The following is a 19,720-nucleotide window of genomic DNA, read 5'->3' on the forward strand; positions in this document are numbered from 1 at the left end:
GATATTATTACATAAGAAGAGATCTTTCCTCCCTTCAAAGAATAGTCACAGTATTTTAAAATTAATTTTAATTGTCATTTTTCTACCATTGAAAAACATATACTGATTATTTCTCTATCCTTATAATTTAGCATAGTGTCTGCCATAAAGTAGGTAGTAAATAAATATTTGTGAGTAAATGAATAGATAAATTATATAGCGGAGCAGTAGCATGGTTTAGTTGAAAATCATAAAATTTTTCCACAAATAGAGCTAAGTTTATTTCCTAGTTCACTCATTCATTCATTCTCTCAACTTGGATTTGAGAAAATATAGGTTAAGTTTTAATCTATAAAATGGGAAGACTGAAATGTGCTCATAGTCTTTAAACAATAATAAAAGAGAAAATCTGTATAAAACACTTCACACAGCATTTATATCATTAAGTATTCCATGAATTACAGTGTATTTTCTTCTCTTTCCTAGTATAAACATGGTACTCCCTTTTTAAAGGCTTTCCTCCTCAGTGATTATGTAAAACAGATTATACAGAAAATCCATATATGTCATAAACAAGAATACACATGTTGTTCTTGCTTCAGCAGCACGTATACTAAAATTGGAATGATACAGAAAAAGAGTTGCATGGCCTTTGCACAAGAATTACACACAAATTCAAGAAGCATCCTGTATGTTTTTAAATCAATAAGATACTTTTGTTTTTTTATGATACTCTCATTGTAACATAAATAAATGGACTAACAATAAAAGATTTATGTTAATTTGAAAAAATATATAAATTGCACCACTGACTGAGTTTTGTGTGATGAGTTCACAACTTCTTTGATCAGATATAGTGATGCCATGAACAAAGAGGAACCAATGATAAAAGTCAGAATCATTGCCTTGTGTACAATTTAGTGAAGCTATGTATAGTATCGAATATTTATTCAGATATTTTACAGTATCAAGATTTCCTGTATGTTATTTGGAAGGAGATATTATCCAACTATCATGAAGCTTCTTTTGTTGAGGCAAAATAATGTAGGTAGTTATCCTCATGTAGCAATATAGAAGGGACCTTTCTCTGCAGACTGTACCAGAAATATGCCGTGAAGTAGATGCTCAAAAACTACATCATTTGCAGCCCACAACAGCCAGAAAAATATTCTTGATTTTCTTCAGAATTCAAATAAACCCGAGGTTGGAAGGATAGTTATGAAAACCAAGGCCAGGTGCTGTACACATATGCTTGGGAAGGAGAAGCTATGCTGAAAAAGTAGCACAAAAAAATGTTCCAAGCCACTCTGATACCTCCCCTGGGTATCTGAGTTCACATTTCCCCTACAAACAGGACACATACCCACACATGCAACTCGAAATATGACTTTGAGCTCCCTATTCTGGAATAAAAATCCATAGCTCAATGTTTTCAGCCAGTACAAGAAAAGGGATCTAGGGATTATGGCCAGGAACCCCAGAATACTTCACTGAACCAAGCCACCATTGCTGAGACTTAAGTAGGTAAAGAAAGCCGCTTGGAAGCTCGAATTGGGTGGAGCCTACCGCAGCTCAAGGAGGGTGCCTGTCTCTGTAGACTCCATCTCTGGGGACAGGGCATAGAAAAAAAAAAGCAGCAGAAACCTCTACAGATGTTAATGACCCTGTCAGACAGCTTTGAAGAGAACGGTGGATCTCCCAGCACAGAGGTTGAGATCTGAGAGCAGACAGTCTGCCTGCTCTAGTGGGTCCCTGATCCCTGAGTAGCCTAACTGGGGGACATCACCAACTAGGTACAGACCAACACTTCACACCTCACACGGTGGGGTACACCCCTGAGACAAAGCTTCCAGAGCAAGAATCAGACAGCAGCACTTGCTGTACAGCAATATTCTATCTTCTGCAGCCTCCGCTGCTGATACACAGGCAAACAGGGTCTGGAGTGGACCTCAGGCAATCTCCAACAGACCTACAGCTGAGGGTCCTGACTGTTAGAAGGAAAAATAATAAACAGAAAGGACACGCACACCAAAACCCCATCAGTACATCACCAGAATCAAAGACCAAAGGCAGATAAAAACACAAAGATGGGGAAAAAGCAGGCAGAAAAGCTGGAAATTCAAAAATTTGAAAAAATCGGAGTGCATCTCCCCCTCCAAAGGAATGCAGCTCATCACCAGGAATGGATGACAGCTGGATAGAGAATGACTTTGAAGAGTTGAGAGAAGAAGGCTTCAGTTGATCAAACTTCTCAGAGCTAAAGGAGGAACTACATACCCAGCGCAAAGAAACTAAAAATCTTGAAAAAAAGAATGGAAGAATGGATAACTAGAATAAGCAATGCAGAGAAGGCCGTAAACGAGCTGACAGAGATTAAAACCATGACACAAGAAATACGTGACAAATGCACAAGCTTCAGTAACCGACTCAATCAAATGGAAGAAAGAGTATCAATGATTCAAGATCAAATGAATGAAATAAAGTGAGAAGAGAAGTCTAGAGGAAAAAAAGGAAAAAGAAATGAAAAAAGCCTCAAAGAAATATGGGATTATGTGAAAAGACCAAATCTATGTCTGATTGGGGTGCCTGAAAGTGAAGGGGAAAATGGAACCAAGTTGGAAAATACTCTTCAGGATATCATCCAGGAGAATTTCCCCAACCTAGTAAGGCAGGCCAACATTCAAATTCAGGAAATACAGAGAATGCCACAAAGATACTCCTCGAGAAGAGCAACTCCAAAACACATAATTGCCAGATTCACTAAAGTTGAAATGAAGGAAAAACTGTTAAGGGCAGCCAGAGAGAAAGGTCGGGTTACCCACAAAGGGAAGCCCATCAGACTAACAGCAGATCTCTCAGCAGAAACTCTACAAGCCAGAAGAGACTGGGGGCCAATATTCACCATTCTTAAAGAAAAGAATTTTAAACCCAGAATTTCATATCCAGCCAAACTAAGTTTCATCAGTGAAGCAGAAATAAAATCCTTTACAGATAAGCAAATGCTTAGAGATTTTGTCACCACCAGGCTTGCCCTACAAGAGACCCTGAAGGAAACAATAAACATGGAAAAGAACAACCGGTACCAGTCATTGCAAAAACATGCCAAAATATAAAGACCATCGATGCTAGGAAGAAATTGCATCAATTAACGAGCATAATAACCAGCTAATATCACAATGAGAGGATCAAGTTCACAAATAACAATATTAACCTTAAATGTAAATAGACTAAATGCTCCAATTAAAAGACACAGATGGGCAAATTGGATAAAGAGTCAAGACCCATCAGTTTGCTGTATTCAGAGACCCATCTCACATACAGAGATACACATAGGCTCAAAATAAAGGGATGGAGGAAGATCTACCAAACAAATGGAGAACAAAAAAAAAGCAGGGGTTGCAATCCTAATCTCTGATAAAACAGACTTTAAACCAACAAAGATTAAAAGAGACAAAGAAGGCCATTACAAAATGGTAAAGGAATCAATTCAACAAGAAGAGCTAACTATCTTAAATATATATGTGCCCAATACAGGAGCACCCAGATTCATAAAGCAAGTCCTTAGAGACTTACAAAGAGACTTAGACTCCCATACAATAATAATGCGAGACTTCAACACCCCACTGTCAACATTAGACAGATCAATGAGACAGAAAGTTAACAAGGATATCCAGGAATTGAACTCAACTCTGCACCAAGTGGACCTAATATACATCCACAGAACTCTCCACCCCAAATCAACAGAATATGCATTCTCCTCAGCACCACATGGCACTTATTTGAAAATTGACCACACAGTTGGAAGTAAAGCACTCCTCAGCAAATGTAAAACAACAGAAATTATAACAAATTGTCTCTCAGACCACAGTGCAATCAAACTAGAACTCAGGACTAAGAAACTCAATCAAAACTGCTCAACTACATGGAAACTGAACAACCTGCTCCTGAATGACTACTGGGTACAAGACGAAATGAAGGCAGAAATAAAGATGTTCTTTGAAACCAATGAGAACAGGGACACAATATACCAGAATCTCCGGGACACATTTAAAGCAGTGTGTAGAGGGAAATTTATAGCACTAAATGCCCACAAGAGAAAACAGGAAAGATCTAAAATTGACACACTAACATCACAATTAAAAGAACTAGAGAAGCAAGACCAAACACATTCAAAAGCTAGCAGAAGGCAAGAAATAACTAAGATCAGAGCAGAATTGAAGGAGATGGAGACACAAAAAACTCTCCAAAAAATCAATGAATGCAGGAGCTGGTTTTTTGAAAAGATCAACAAATCGATAGACCTTCAGCAAGACTAATAAAGAAGAAAATAGAGAAGAATCAAATAGATGCAATAAAAAATGATAAAGGGGATATCACCACCAACCCGACAGAAATACACACTACCATCAGAGAATATTATAAACACCTCTACGCAAATAAACTAGAAAACCTAGAAGAAATTGATAATTTCCTGGACACTTACACTCTCCCAAGACTAAATCAGGAAGAAGTTGAATCCCTGAATAGACCAATAGCAGACTCTGAAATTGAGGCAATAATTAATAGCCTACTAACCAAAAAAGTCCAGGACCAGACGGATTCACAACCAAATTCTACCGGAGGTACAAGGAGGACCTGGTACCATTCCTTCTGAAACTATTCCAATCAATAGAAAAAGAGGGAATCCTCCCTAACTCATTTTATGAGGCCAACATCATCCTGATACCAAAGCCTGGCAGAGACACAACACAAAAAGAGAATTTTAGACCAATATCCCTGATGAACATTGATGCAAAAATCCTCAATAAAATACTGGCAAACCGGATCCAGCAGCACATCAAAAAGCTTATCCACCATGATCAAGTGGGCTTCATCCCTGGGATGCAAGGCTGGTTCAACATACGCAAATCAATAACCATAATACAGCATATAAACAAAGACAAAAACCACATGATTATCTCAATAGATGCAGAAAAAGCCTTTGACAAAATTCAACATCCTTTCATACTAAAAACTCTCAACAAATTCAGGATTGATGGAACATATCTCAAAATAAGAAGAGCTATTTATGACAAACCCACAGCCAATATCATACTGAATGGGCAAAAACTGGAAGTATTCCCTTTGAAAACTGGCACAAGACAGGGATGCCCTCTCTCACCACTCCTATTCAGCGTAATGTTGGAAGTTCTGGCTAGGGCAGTCAGACAAGAGAAGGAAATCAAGGGGATTCAGTTAGGAAAAGATGAAGTCAAATTGTCCCTCTTTGCAGATGACATGATTGTATGTTTAGAAAATCCCATTGTCTGAGCCCAAAATCTCCTTAAGCTGATAAGCAACTTCAACAAAGTCTCAGGATACAAAATCAATGTGGAAAAATCACAAGCATTCATATACACCAGTAACAGACAAACAGAGAGCCAAATCATGAATGAACTTCCATTCACAATTGCTTCAAAGAGAATAAAATACCTAGGAATCCAACTAACAAGGGATGTAAAGGACCTCTGCAAGGAGAACTACAAACCACTACTCAGTGAAATAAAAGAGGACACAAACAAATGGAAGAACATTCCATGCTCATGGATAGAAAGAATCAATATCATGAAAATGGCCATACTGCCTAAGGTAATCTATAGATTCAATGCCATACCCATTAAGTTACCAATGACTTTCTTCACAGAATTGGAAAAAACTGCTTTAAAGTTCATACGGAACCAAAAAAGACCCCACATTGCCAAGACAATCCTAAGTCAAAAGAACAAAGCTGGAGGCATCATGCTACCTGACTTCAAACTGTACTACAAGGCTACAGTAAACAAAACAGCATGGTACTGGTACCAAAACAGAGATATACACCAATGGAACAGAACAGAGCCCTCAGAAATAATACCACACATCTATAGTCATCTGATCTTTGACAAACCTGACAAAAACAAGAAATGAGGAAAGGATTGCCTATTTAATAAATGGTGCTGGGAAAATTGGCTAGCCATAAGTAGAAAGCTGAAACTGGATTCTTTCCTTACTCCTAATATGAAAATTAATTCAAGATGGATTAGAGACTTAAATGTTAGACCTAAAACCATTGAAACCCTAGAAGAAAACCTAGGGAATATCATTCAGGACATAGGCATGGGCAAGGACTTCATGTCTAAAACACCAAAAGCAATGGCAGCAAAAGCCAAAATTGACAAATGGGATCTAATTAAACTAAACAGCTTCTGCACAGCAAAAGAAACTACCATCAGAGTGAACAGGCAACCTACAGAATGGGAGAACATTTTTGCAATCTACTCATCTGACAAAGGGCTAATATCCAGAACCTACAAAGAACTCAAACAAATTTACAAGAAAAAAACAACCCTATCAAAAAGTGGGCAAAGGATATGAACAGACATTTCTCAAAAGAAGACATGCATACAGCCAACAGACACATGAGAAAATGCTCATCATCACTGGCCATCAGAGAAATGCAAATCAAAACCACAAGAGATACCATCTCACACCAGTTAGAATGGCAATCATTTAAAAGTCAGGAAACAACAGGTGCTGGAGAGGATGTGGAGAAATAGAAACACTTTTACACTGTTAGTGGGATGGTAAACTGTTTCAACCATTGTGGAAAACAGTGTGGTGATTCCTCAAGGATCTAGAACTAGAAATACCATTTCACCCAGCCATCCCATTACTGGGTATATACCCAAAGGATTATAAATCATGCTGCTATAAAGACACATGCACACATATGTTCATTGCGGCACTATTCACAATAGCAAAGACTTGGAATCAACCCAAATGTCCATTAATGGCAGACTGGATTAAGAAAATGTGGCATATATACAACATGGAATACTATGCAGCCATAAAAAAGGATGAGTTCGTGTCCTTTGTGGGGGAATGGATGCAGCTGAAAACCATCATTCTCAGCAAACTATTGCAAGAACAGAAAACCAAACACCGCATGTTCTCATTCATAGGTGGGAATTGAACAATGAGGTCACTTGGACTCTGGAAGGGGAACATCACACACCGGGGCCTATTATTGGGAGGAGGGAGTGGGGAGGAATGGCACTGGGAGTTATACCTGATGTAAATGACGAGTTGATGGGTGTTGACGAGTTGATGGGTGCAGCACACCAACATGGCACAAGTATACATATGTAACAAACCTACATGTTGTGCACATGTACCCTAGAACTTAAAGTATAATTAAAAAAAAATAAAGAAATAAAAATAGAAAATAAAAGAAAGAAAGAAAGAAAAACAAAAACAAAAAAAAGTATTATTACATTAAAAAAAAAAAAGAGAGAGAATCAAAATACTTACTGGTTCTTCAAAGAGCCTCAAGGTCAAGCAGAAGAGAGAGTGGGTAGTTCTTACTGTGACTCTAATTGAAATCCTAATGTAGGGTTCACTAGTTTTGTATCATCTCTTGCATTTGTCACTTTGATCAACTAGTGGTCCTTTTCTAATTGTCTGGACTTCCCTACCTTCAATCACACCACTTGCTTCTATAGAGAAGTGAAGAAGAATCCTATGAGAACCCTGACCTTACCATGCCTCAGTTTTATCATTTGTAGAATGGGGCTCTCATCTTCACTGGGATATTGGAGCAATAAGATAAATTACATGGAAAGCAAATTGCCCAGTTCCTAGCACATAGCCAACACCCAAAACATTTAGCTGAATCCGCAGTCATTTCTATGTCTTTCTCTGACTATATGATTTCCTTTAAACTATAAAAATTTGACTAGAAATCTAGCAAAAAGAGAAAAATCTACAATCATATTAAACACTTTATTTTCATTATATTTCTGCCTGGCCTCTTAAACATAAACTTATGCTTCTATAAATAACAAAGCTTAGCCCTGCATGAGTTTCTATCAAATATTTTTCATTATGAAGATAAATGAGCTTAGAAATCAGGATAATGTAGAAGTGATCAATTTTTTTCTCATTTAGATTTGAGTCTGTGAATTTTACAGGACTTGAGGAAATATTTTTCATTTTTCTCTAAATTGTCTATCCATATTCATTAAAACTCAACTGCTGATGATATGGAATACCTACCAGGAGAGGTGAGTTGAATTCCTTAGGGAAGGGAAGGCTTGATCCTTTATGAGACTATAAATCCAAATAAACATCATAAATAATGCTAAATGTAACATTCAAGAAGTAATGGCAATTACTTGAATTTAGGTCAGATAGACATGTCCAAGATTTAAAAAGTAAATTTACCCAACTTGGTATATTTGGTGACATTTTTACAAAAAGAGCATTCTCACTCTCTTCTTTAAAAATAACAAAATACATAACATCAATCTCAATGTGAGTGATTCAAAGGAATTTGTGGGGTAAATAATCAAGATTTGTTTTTCTTAGAACATTTGAATTAGTATTAATCACATGTTGTTCAACCAGAAATTTATTCTTTCTCTTCAATTTTTTTTCAAGTTTAAAAAAGGCAATAAAATTCACAAAAGGAAAGGAACAAAGCAATTGCAAAATATAACATAATAATCATAAAATTATATTTGGGAAAATTGTACCTCATCAAAAGAAATCAAAGGCACATTCAAAAACTTATCAAAATATACAATTGCCGGGAGTCAAAAGTAAAAACCCAAAACAATAAATCAAGCTTTAGTTTGTCCAAGTTCAAAAGTCTTTCTCAATATTTCTCCCCATAACTCAATTTGAAAACCTAGAACAACTTAGTCTGTCCAGTAAAATATGACTGAGCAACATCACTGAATCTGCCCAACCATCCAATAGGAGGGGCAAAGCAAGAAGATTGTTCTGATTTATTAACTGTGATGTAACTGGAGACCACAGTCATAGTCAAGAATTTGTACCCACCACTTACCACCACACAACACATGCAAAGCAGGTGCCTTTCTCTTCATTAAAATCAGATTGGGAGGGATCATTTTTATTTTATGTTATTATGTACCTAAGAAACCAGACATGATAGGAGAAAGATATACCAAAAAGGAGAACAAACCGTAGGGTACCACACAGTCAAATGTTTTGCAACCAGAGGGAACTATGTAGTACCACATTTCCAAATGGATTTTTTTTTTAACATGGCTTTCTCCACATAAAGGCAAGTTTTTCTTACATTTTCTACAAACTCCAAGGAGGAGTTAAGCCCAGCACAGAAATAAAAATCCATAAATCCTGAGCTTTCTGCATTTCTGAGAGCTCAAAAACACATTTTATATGAAAGAAAACATTTATTCTGACCCCATGGCACTGTTCTTGCACATGCCTCCGTAACTCTTTTACATGTTTCATAGGCAAGAGCCACCTGGCCAAAACCTTGTCAATAATGAGCCCATCACATGGCTCAAGAATAAGTAATCACATGCAGTCTGCTTTTTTGTAAGTTCTGCAATGTCAACCTGAGGTTGACTATTTCAAAATAATAAATAAAAACAAGGAGATTAAGAGAATTATTATCAACCAAAGCAAGTATAACCATCCTCAAAACATGTAAGTGTAAGCTATCTACTGCTTTCAACCAATGAGAGCAGACATGAATGTGTGCCTTCGGTCTCGTGTCTAACAGTAATCATTCACTAACTTGCACTGGTCATGGGTTTGACATTTAGGAAAGCCAGTGGGAAAATGATTTAAGCAGCATTGACAAATGGCTAAATCCTACCAGACAAATGCAAAGTTTTACAAAAATTATGTAATGTAAGTATGACCTGATATATGCCTTCCTTTATCTGACACAATAAAAATGAGAGTGATGTTGCTAATCTTATTTGACAAATATATTTTTACCCTGTCCTCATTAAGTAAAATTCCTCTTCCAAGATCTTTCTCCTTCTCCTTTCCTTTCACCTTGTTTACCTTTCCTTCTCTTCTTAGTGTTGTGAGCCAAAAAAGATTGGAAGATGATGTGGAGGTCTTGGAGAAATGAGAGAAATGAATTGTAACTTCTTTTTCCATGCCTTGAATTTTACTGTTAGATATATTATTTATTAGTCAGCTTGGATGGTGTTCAAATAGTGTTTTAAAATGTGAAAAGAAAAGATTATTCTATTTTATCATGTAAAAATTAAAAACTACCTTTGAAAATTATTGCCTATCACAGTGGCTGTTTCTAATTTCAGAAAAGTATACAAATCTGATGGCCCGAAGATTATTACTGTTATTTGTATCTCTAGTAATTAGCACAGTGACTAAGCCATGGCAAACATCTACAATACATGAGTGAGTGAATGAATAAGTGAATAAAGAATGAATGAACATCCTAGAGACAGAATTATCAAAACAAATAAGACTTGCTAGAGTCCCTGGGTCCTTCTGGTTTAAAATGAATGCCAAACACCTGCATCCCACATATGGTTCTCTGTATGTTCTCACCACACCCATCCTCACCTTAATGACTTGATTTTCCTGAAAGGAATGGTTTTAGCTAAACACCAGGTGACATATAGTACCTAAATAAAGTTCTGGAAGTGATTTTTGAGGTGCTAGAAGTTTCTACACATTGAGGAACCTTCCACAAGCAATTTTTTAGGGGAAAAATTCAAAGAAGGATTGGTAAAGTCTGCTTCCTGGAATGCCATGTAGTCACCCATCTTAATCTAGTGCTGGCTTAAGGAATTAGCTAGGGTGGCTTTATTTTTTTCCCCAGAAAAGGGGAAGAAAGAGGTGCATTGAGAACAGAACATCTCTTATGACCTGGATGAGGAAATAATGGAGCAGTCAGAAGGTAACCCCCTTCCCCAGTGGGAATACACTGCAGTTACACAGTTGCAAATAATTACACCATGTTGATAGTGTCTTAAGTCATACAAAATTTAAGAGAATAAAAATGATGAAAGAGAAAGATAAATTAATATATGACTTTGTAGAAACAATATTAGTCTTGTTCTGACATGTTGAAATCTATCTACATCAGAAAAAAAAATGGGCTTTAGACTTTTATAAATCACATTTTTTATTTGACATTTATCTATTCAAACACTGCATTTCCTAGGAATTGGTTAGCATGTAAAATTCTAATTAACTTCCTTAAAAACTTGCCATATTTGTCCAAGATGTGAAATCTGCTGTTTGGCAAAAGTGGAGTATAGAAATATTAGTAGTCTGTCTAACGTTTACTTTGGAAATTAACTCCTCAAAGCAATGACTTTCTTATAGTAAAGTGATTGATTTGAAATAATAGAGTGGTAAGGCATTGTTTGGTCAAATGGCTAACAAAGGGTGTTGTGGTTAGTTGTTTAATCTGAAGGTCTTCTTTATCTATCTTTCAATCCTCCCTTTCTTCTTTGTCTACTGTAAGGAAGAGGGGAAAACAGAAAGATATTGCAATATTCTAGATAACTTTTTAACAATAAAAATAATAAAGTTTGAAGTAGATAGTAGTTCTACATTTTGAAAATTTCTCTATTATATGAGTTACTGAAAGAGATAAAGACCTACCTTATGTTACAGAGGTCAAAAGTATCAAATACTCCCTTCTGCCTATATGTTCCGTACCCCCAATTTGGCCTGGATTCAGTCAATTAAATATTTTCACTTAGAATTTGAATTTTGCTTTATGGTTTTGGGATTTTATTTACTTTTTTTCCAAATTGATTTATGTTTTGATTTGACATATAAAATTATATCTATTTATTGCGTACAGCATACACAATGTTTGGAAATACATATACAATATGTTTGGAAATACAAACATATGTAGCTTAACAACAAGGATACTTACTGAGACATGCCTCATTGATGCTTTCATCATGGTGCAAACATCATACAGCGTACTTACACCAACCTAGATGGTATAGCCTACTAGACACGTAGGCTACAAATCTCTATATCACATTACTGTACTGAATGCTGTAGACAATTATAACACAATGGTAATTATTTGTGTACTTAAACATCAAAGATGCACAATAAAAATATTGTATAAAAGACAAAACCGGTACACCTATATATGGCACTTACCATGAAAGGAATCTTGCAGAACTGAAAACTGCTCTGCCTGAGTCAGTGAGTGGTACGTGAATGGGAAAGCCCAGGATATCACTGTACACTGCTGTAGATTTTATGAAAACTGTACATTTAGGCTACACTAAATTTATTTTCAAAAATAAAGTAAGCATGCTATAATGTTATTACAGCTACAACGTGACTGCACATGAACATTTTTCAACTTCATTATAATCTTATGGGACCCACCATCATATATGCTGTCTGTCATGGACTGAAATGTAGTTATGCAATACATGATCATGTATATACATTGTGGAATGGTTAAATATAGGCAATTAACATAGGAATTACCTCATACAGTTATCATTTTTATGGTGAAAACACTTAACATCCACTCGGTTAGCATTTTTTAAGAATACGATGTCATTAACTACAGTCAACATACTGTACAATGAATCTCTTAAACTTATTCCTCCTAACTATAAATATGCACTCTTTGACTAATATCTCTCCAGCCCCCTGTCCCCTAACCACCCCAGTCTCAGATACCCATCCTTCTACTCTCTACTTCTATGAGATTAACTTTTATAAATTCCATGAGCGAGTCCATGCAGTATTTGTCTTTCTATGCCTGGCTTATTTCATTTAATATAATGCCCTTCAGATTCATCCATGTTGTTATAAATGGCAGGATTTTCTTCTTTTTATGGGTGAAGTATATTCCATTGGGTAAATATAGCCAGTTTTTAAAAAAATGTATATGGATACATAATAGTTGTACGTATTTATGAGGTACATGTGATATTTTGAAAGAAGCGTACAATGTATAACAATCAAATCTGGGTAACTGAAATGCCCACCACCTCAAAATTTATTATTTCTTCGTGTTGGAAACATTGTAAATCTCTTCTAGCAAAATATGACATATATACACCATGGAATATTACTCAGCCATAAAAAGGAACAAAATAATGGCATTTTCAGCAACCTGGATGGAGATGGAGACCATTATTTTAAGTGAAGTAACACCAGGAATGGAAAATAAAATATCTTACGTTCTCACTTACACATGGGAGCTGAGGTATGAGGAAGTGAGGGCATAAGAATGATATACTGGACTTTGGGGCTCAGGTGAAAGGCTGTGAGGTGGGTGAGGAATAAAAGACTACACATTGGGTACAGTGTACACTACTCAGGTGATGAGTGCACCAAGATCTTGGAAATCACCACTAAAGAACTTATCCATGTAACCCAAAACCACCTGTTCTCCCAAAACTATTGAAATAAAACATAACAATAAAAATAAATAATTATCTTCTAGCTATGTTAAAGTGTACAAAAAATTATTGTTAACTAGAGTTGCCCTAATGTGCTATTGAACACTATATCCTATTCCTTATAACTAACTATATTTTTGTACCTATCAATTAACACCCTCCATCTACCTTTTCCACTACCCTTCCCAGTCTCTGGTAACCGCCATTCTATTCACCACCCCCTTGTGATCAGTTTTCTTTAGCTATCACAAATGAGTGAAAACATATAATATTTGTCCTTCTGTTACTGGCTTATATCTCTTAACATAATTTCTTTAGTTGCATCCATGTTGCTGCAAATGACAGAATTTCATTCTTTTTATGCTTGAATAATATTCCACTGTGTATCCAGACCATGTTTTCATTATCTAATTATCTGTTGATGAACACTTAGGTTTATTCCATATCTTGGTTATTATGAATATTGCTGCAATAAACAAGAGAGTGCATATATCACTTTGATACACTGTCTTCCTTTCTTTTGGATATATATCCAGCAGTGGGGTTGCTAGATTATATGGTAGTTCCATTTTTTGAGAAACCTCCATACTGTTTTTCACAGGGACTAATTTACATTTATACCAACAGTGTATGAGGGTTCCCCTTTTTCTGGATCCTTGTCAGCATTTGTTATATTGTATCCTTTTGCTAATAGCCATCCTAACTGGGGTAAAATGACATCTCATTGTGGTTAGATTTGCATTTCTCCAATAATTACTGGTGTTGAGTATTTTTTCATATAACAGTTTACCATTTGTAAACTTCTTTTGAGAAATATCCCGTTTTTTTCTAATGTTTAATTGAATTATTTGGTTTACTTTGCTATCGAGTTGTTTGAAATCCTTATATGTTCTGTTTACTAATAATATGGTCAGATGAATAGTCTACAAATATTCTCTAATGACCAAACCCGATTATTCTACCATCTCTTTGATTCTGTGAGTCACACAATATCTTTCAAGTGAATTCATTTTCTGCTTAGCCAGTGCTAGTTTCTCTGGTTTGCAACAAAGGATCCAGATGCTTTATATAATGGTGCTCAGAGTGTGGTAAAGATCAAATGGTAAATACCACTCTTGGCAAATTCTGAGCCAAAGCAAAGCAATGCCTCTAAGGTTTTGAAGAGAAGTCATGCCATATTCAGAATGTAATTATTTCAGCAAGTAAATATAATCTTGAGAACTTCTTCGGGCTTACCATTGGGCCCTAACAGAATGAGGTGCTAGGTGCTCAGGAGGTTAGAGCTTCCAAGAATAAATTGGATATATACAATATAATACAGACCAAGCTGCTATAACAAAGAAACTCAAAATTTAGTAGCTTATTTTCTGTTACATTTAATTATTCAGATGTCCAGAGTCACCTAGAAAGCCACATCTAAGAGATAGTTCTGTTCTAGGAAGTTCTCTCTGTCTTGTTTATCTACCATCTCCTAAAGTGTAATCCTCATCTTTATGACCAAAGGTGCCTCAGCTCCATGTCTATGTGCCTACCAGTGAAAAGTGACAAGGAGTGAAAGTTTAGGACAATTTACTTTGAGGAAAGTGATATAAAATATTATTTCTACTCACATTCCATCAGCGAAAATTTAGACACATTGGCCATCTTAGGTACAAAGGAGTCTGAAAATATATTTTCTCAATGAAGTTGTCATATACTCCAAAAAATGCTATTAATATGGAAAAAGGAAAGAATGGAATTCCCATGACAACTAGAAGTCTTCCACAAAGTTCTCTGAAAAACCCAGCCCTGAATCAGGCAAGTTCTATAGCATTTCATTATCAAATCAACATACTACATCAGAGAGATGTACATTTTAGGGGCAGGGCATTCATACACTCCACGTGCTTACCGCCACAACACTGCCATCCACTATTCAATTCATATTCAGCCCTTATGAGGTGAACCATATGACTAGTAGACTGAGTAGGACAGTCCTAAGCCTGATTTCTAGACATCTGTGACAGTAGCTAAAAGCGGCTTGCTATGGAGACATAGCACCAGAAAAAAAACTGACTCTGAAGAAGACAGAATTTAGAGTAGCACGATTTGAGGAACAGATCATGGATTCTGGTTGGTAGCTAAAGATTTTATTGAATAGCCAAGGATATGAAAGGAGCAATATTGGAGGACAATTGACAAAATGTCTCTGGGTGTGATATAAGGGTGGGTTCTTTTGAAATAAACATTAAAATGCTGTATGCTAGGTGAATGTTTACCGAAAAGACCCTTGAAAAGAAAGTGCTTAATAATCAGGGGAACAAGATGACTACTTTAGAGATTTCAGTTTGCCTCCTTCCCAAATATCTATTCAATAAATGATATGCTCATAAAAATGTGTTGGCAAGGATAGAGGCTACACATGAGCTCAATGTGGATTTTCCTTGCAGAGATTCTTGCTATCTTCAAGTAGCCTATTTTCCAGTATCAACAACCAACACTAGACTCCCAACACAGTTCTATACAGTGAGTGGGAATTTGAGTACCTGCTGATAAATGAGTGGATCTTTTCCATCATGAAAAGGTTAGCATTTTGACATCTCTAAAACATAAAACATATACCAATATCAGATTTATAGTTTTTTAACTCTGTGTTTATGCCAGCCCTAGCATCCATAGACCTACTCTATACCTCACGTACTATTGTGAAATCCCTATAACATTGTTTCTACCAAAGAACTTAATATATATGAAGGTGAAGGGGCTACTGTCCGTGGACATCACTATGTTTTTTATAAACCCCATCTTACAGAAGTACTTCTCTTAATGATGGAATTTCCTGTTGAAGGGAGATTTGGTTATGGTTGCAGCTTGGAAATAAGGCCTTGCCTTGGGTGGATCACTTGAGGCCAGGAGTGTGAGAGCAACCTGACCAACATGGCGAAACCTTGTCTCTACAAAAAATATAAACCCTAGCTGGGCAGGGTGGCAGATGATTGTAATTGCAGCTACTCGAGAGGCTGAGGTATGAGAAGAACTTGAATCTAGGACACAGGGGTTGCAGTGAGCATATATTGCACCACTGCACTTCAGCCTGGGCAACAGAGCAAGGCTCTGTCTCAAAAAAAAAAAAGGCCTTGCAAGCCAGGAACATGGGCACAAAACATGAGATACATGTTCTATACCAATGACCAATATATTTCTCTTAAAACAAGTATCTTGGAGTCTGAAACAAAGGGATGGATATTAGAGTGATGCTTCTCAACTTCAAACAACGCATTTGAAATATTTTGGTTTTCCATCTTTGAGACTCTAGGGTTTACCAGTGAAAAAAATGTTAATATTAGGAAAACAATACTTTCAACAGGAAGCACTACAAATTTCCACTGAATTTGAAGCTGAGAGTATCATCTAACCATCTCTGTTGCTTGGCAAAAACTGAGATAGATTGTGGTTTGAGGATACAGCCCCTGACTATCAAGAGGAAGTCACAGCCTTTCTTGGGTACCACCTTTGCTAAGGCCACTCTAGACTACTCACAATTACCCTAACTGGATGTTTACTTTCATGCCTCTGAGGTTTTGGAATTGCTAACCTTTCTGCTTCTAGTGCACTCCACTGTCTCTCATCGTTCAAAGCCCAGATGATAAAATCACCCTCAGTGTAAAGTCTTCCCTGATACTGTCATAAGACAGAGTTATTTACCATACCCTCTGTATGTTATATAATCTCACAGAGTAGTCTTAGCCTTTTTCACGTCACATTGTAACTATGTGTTTACATGTCTATTGCCACTAACTGCATAAGTACATTATTGTATGTCATTATACCACAAACCCCTGATAACAGACATTAATTTTAAGAACCAAAAACCTACAGACTTTAAAGAACTGCACACTTCTGACAAAGGAAGTTAATTTTAACAAGTTATATTTTGTGCCTCCTTTGGCCAAGAATTGTAACACCACTGTAATGCTTGGCATAGGGAAAGTTCTGAATATATCTTGCTTAAATTAATTAATAAGCTTTTGCAAAATATATACAGAAATTTAAAATGTGAGAAATTTTGAGCTCATGAGTGATGTCAGAGTTAAGATATGTATTGGGAATCAACAACAAAGAGATGATTTTCTTGACCATCTTGGTCAGGGTTTTTGGCTTACATAGTTTCCAATAGGCTCCCTGTGTTGTGTCGAGACCACCTCTCTTTCCTAGGTATTTAGCATCTCGGGAATCAGTTTTTTGTTGGAAACAAAATGGACATTCATAAGTGTTTGTATAATTACTTATATAGTAATTTATATTAATTATTTGCTTCAATTATATAACCATTTGTACTAATTCATTAATGAAGAAATGTGCAAAACTCTGGATCCTATCATAGCATAGTCTCTGTCCCTTTGGTATACATTTGATAGTGTTTATATAAGCGTATACTTCATACAAACTTGGATAATGGAATTCTGCCTAAAATAATAGAAATACTAAACTCCTTTAGCAGAATGCCATTAACATTCACTCCTTTTAACTTTTTATAATCAAAAATGACTATCTTTACAATAGAGTACACAAGCCTCATTAAAAGAGTTAAACAATCATTGATTGCATTTAATTAACATTCTTAACAGACTATACAAAAATACATTCATGTTCAAACCTAACATTGTATACGTTTACTTCATTGTACACACAAAAATATGAGTAGCTATTTTCCTATGCAAGATTTTTCAAGGTGTACCTCTTCCTTGTGTTTCTATCTTCATTATTTTGGATTTTTTCATACTGGGAAAGCTCTTTTTCTTCATCCAATAAATTACTTTCAATGTGGAAATCATTAGTGCACTAGAATATGGAATTTAGAAATGAGAAAACGTACTCATAAACTAAACAGACTGTTTGACATGAGATTAATAACCAAAGTCCAGAAACCACTTGATTTTGTTCTTTATGAAGTTTCATATACTAATGTGAGCAGTATTTCTCATTTCTCACAGCTATGTAATATTTTGGGGCTTATATGACTAGTCACTTTTCACCCTTTTAGCAAGAGATTTTCAGAAGTTCTGGTAAGAAAGGAGTTAATGAAGTAAAATTTTATTAAAAGATTTATGCTGACCAGGTGTTTGAGTTGCTTGAAAAGTCAACCATTTAACATACAACCTTTCTGTTGTAAATACTGTACCACCAGAAGACAGATTAAATAGTTTCATATAAAACTATGGTTTAAAAAAATAGGGATAATGAAAAAACATTGTCCAACATTTTTTTGGTAAGTTGCCAAAAATGTGACCCTCAGCACACCAGTGTCTTTATTCTAGCAGCTCACTTAAACTGTCTCATGCAGAGACAAAGGCAGAATTGGGGCTTTTAAAACATAAATATAAATATAAAATATCCATATCAGAAACAGATTAATGACTACCCTGATTATATATGTGATTATATATGTCATATGCAAAAACTCATTCAAAAGACTCTGAGATTATCATAGCCTATAACATCATATTTAGAGGAGACATTCTGTTTCTCTGAGTTATGAGGTTAGCCTGTTAACCCTGTCACCTTCACATTATATCACTGGAAATCCTGCCTATTTGGGAAAATTGTGGTTTTCAGGCTCACAGTCTTGGGCTTGCCTTATACAAACTAACCACTAAAAATGGGGATGGGAGGAGGCTTTTCATGAAATGAGCATTACAGAAACTAACCCCAGGGTTAAATGCTACAATCATTCACAGGTGGGATTTCCTGGGGTTTTGTAACTTTCCATGAAGGGATTTACATATGCCCAAAGGAAGCCACTGTTGAAAAGGGGTTTTTATTCTTTATGGTGGGGGGTGGGGGGTGTAGTTTTAACTAAGCAGTAAAGTAACTCTATCTGGTCATAGTTACCAAGCTGTTGTACTTTTTGTTTAATAGGTCAATAGACTGTTTTCATCTTAATTTGTGTCTGGGCATATCACGCAATGACCATTGCCTCACAGAAGGTTTTAATCAAAGCAGCCAAACCAACAAAATGGGACATCCTCATCAGAATTACTCTCTCAACCTCATTTTGAACTGTTGCTTTTTCAGAGGCTTGGCAAATTTCATAAGCCACTTACCAAAACATTCACATTTAATGAGAGACAATTTTTACATAAGGAAAAAATAATCTTCTGTCACCTAGTCCTCTAAAATGTCAAATATCCATAGGTAAGTGAACAATGGTACTACGTTTTCAACCACTCTAGAAAGTAAGTTTCAACACAGACTCTAAAATTGTGCTGCCTTCTAAAAAGTCTCTCTACTCACATCCCTATAACCTGAACACCAATCTTTTTTTAAAAAAGAAATTTATTTTTTTTTAACTTCCCATAAACATAAGAACCATAAATACTCTTTGATATTAAACATCCAAATATCTGTATGTATCTTTGTGCTTTCTCTGTGTTGCCTGGATTCCACAGACCAAACAACTTGTAGGTTACTACTAGAGCCTGCTACTATAAAAGGAAACAGAAAAATAACACATTGTCATCAAACATTAC

At 35.9% G+C, this 19,720-nt stretch overlaps 1 non-coding gene across 1 annotated transcript; it reads left to right on the top strand.

Annotated features, from left to right (window-relative positions):
• The first annotated feature begins 572 nt into the window (after positions 1–572).
• Positions 573–676, top strand: LOC119621530 (U6 spliceosomal RNA). The gene has a single exon (XR_005238084.2). It is a non-coding gene; the product is annotated as a U6 spliceosomal RNA (small nuclear RNA).
• The last annotated feature ends 19,044 nt before the right edge of the window (positions 677–19,720 follow it).

Source organism: Chlorocebus sabaeus, chromosome 4 (genome assembly GCF_047675955.1).
Source record: "Chlorocebus sabaeus isolate Y175 chromosome 4, mChlSab1.0.hap1, whole genome shotgun sequence".
Taxonomy (NCBI): Eukaryota; Metazoa; Chordata; class Mammalia; order Primates; family Cercopithecidae; genus Chlorocebus; species Chlorocebus sabaeus.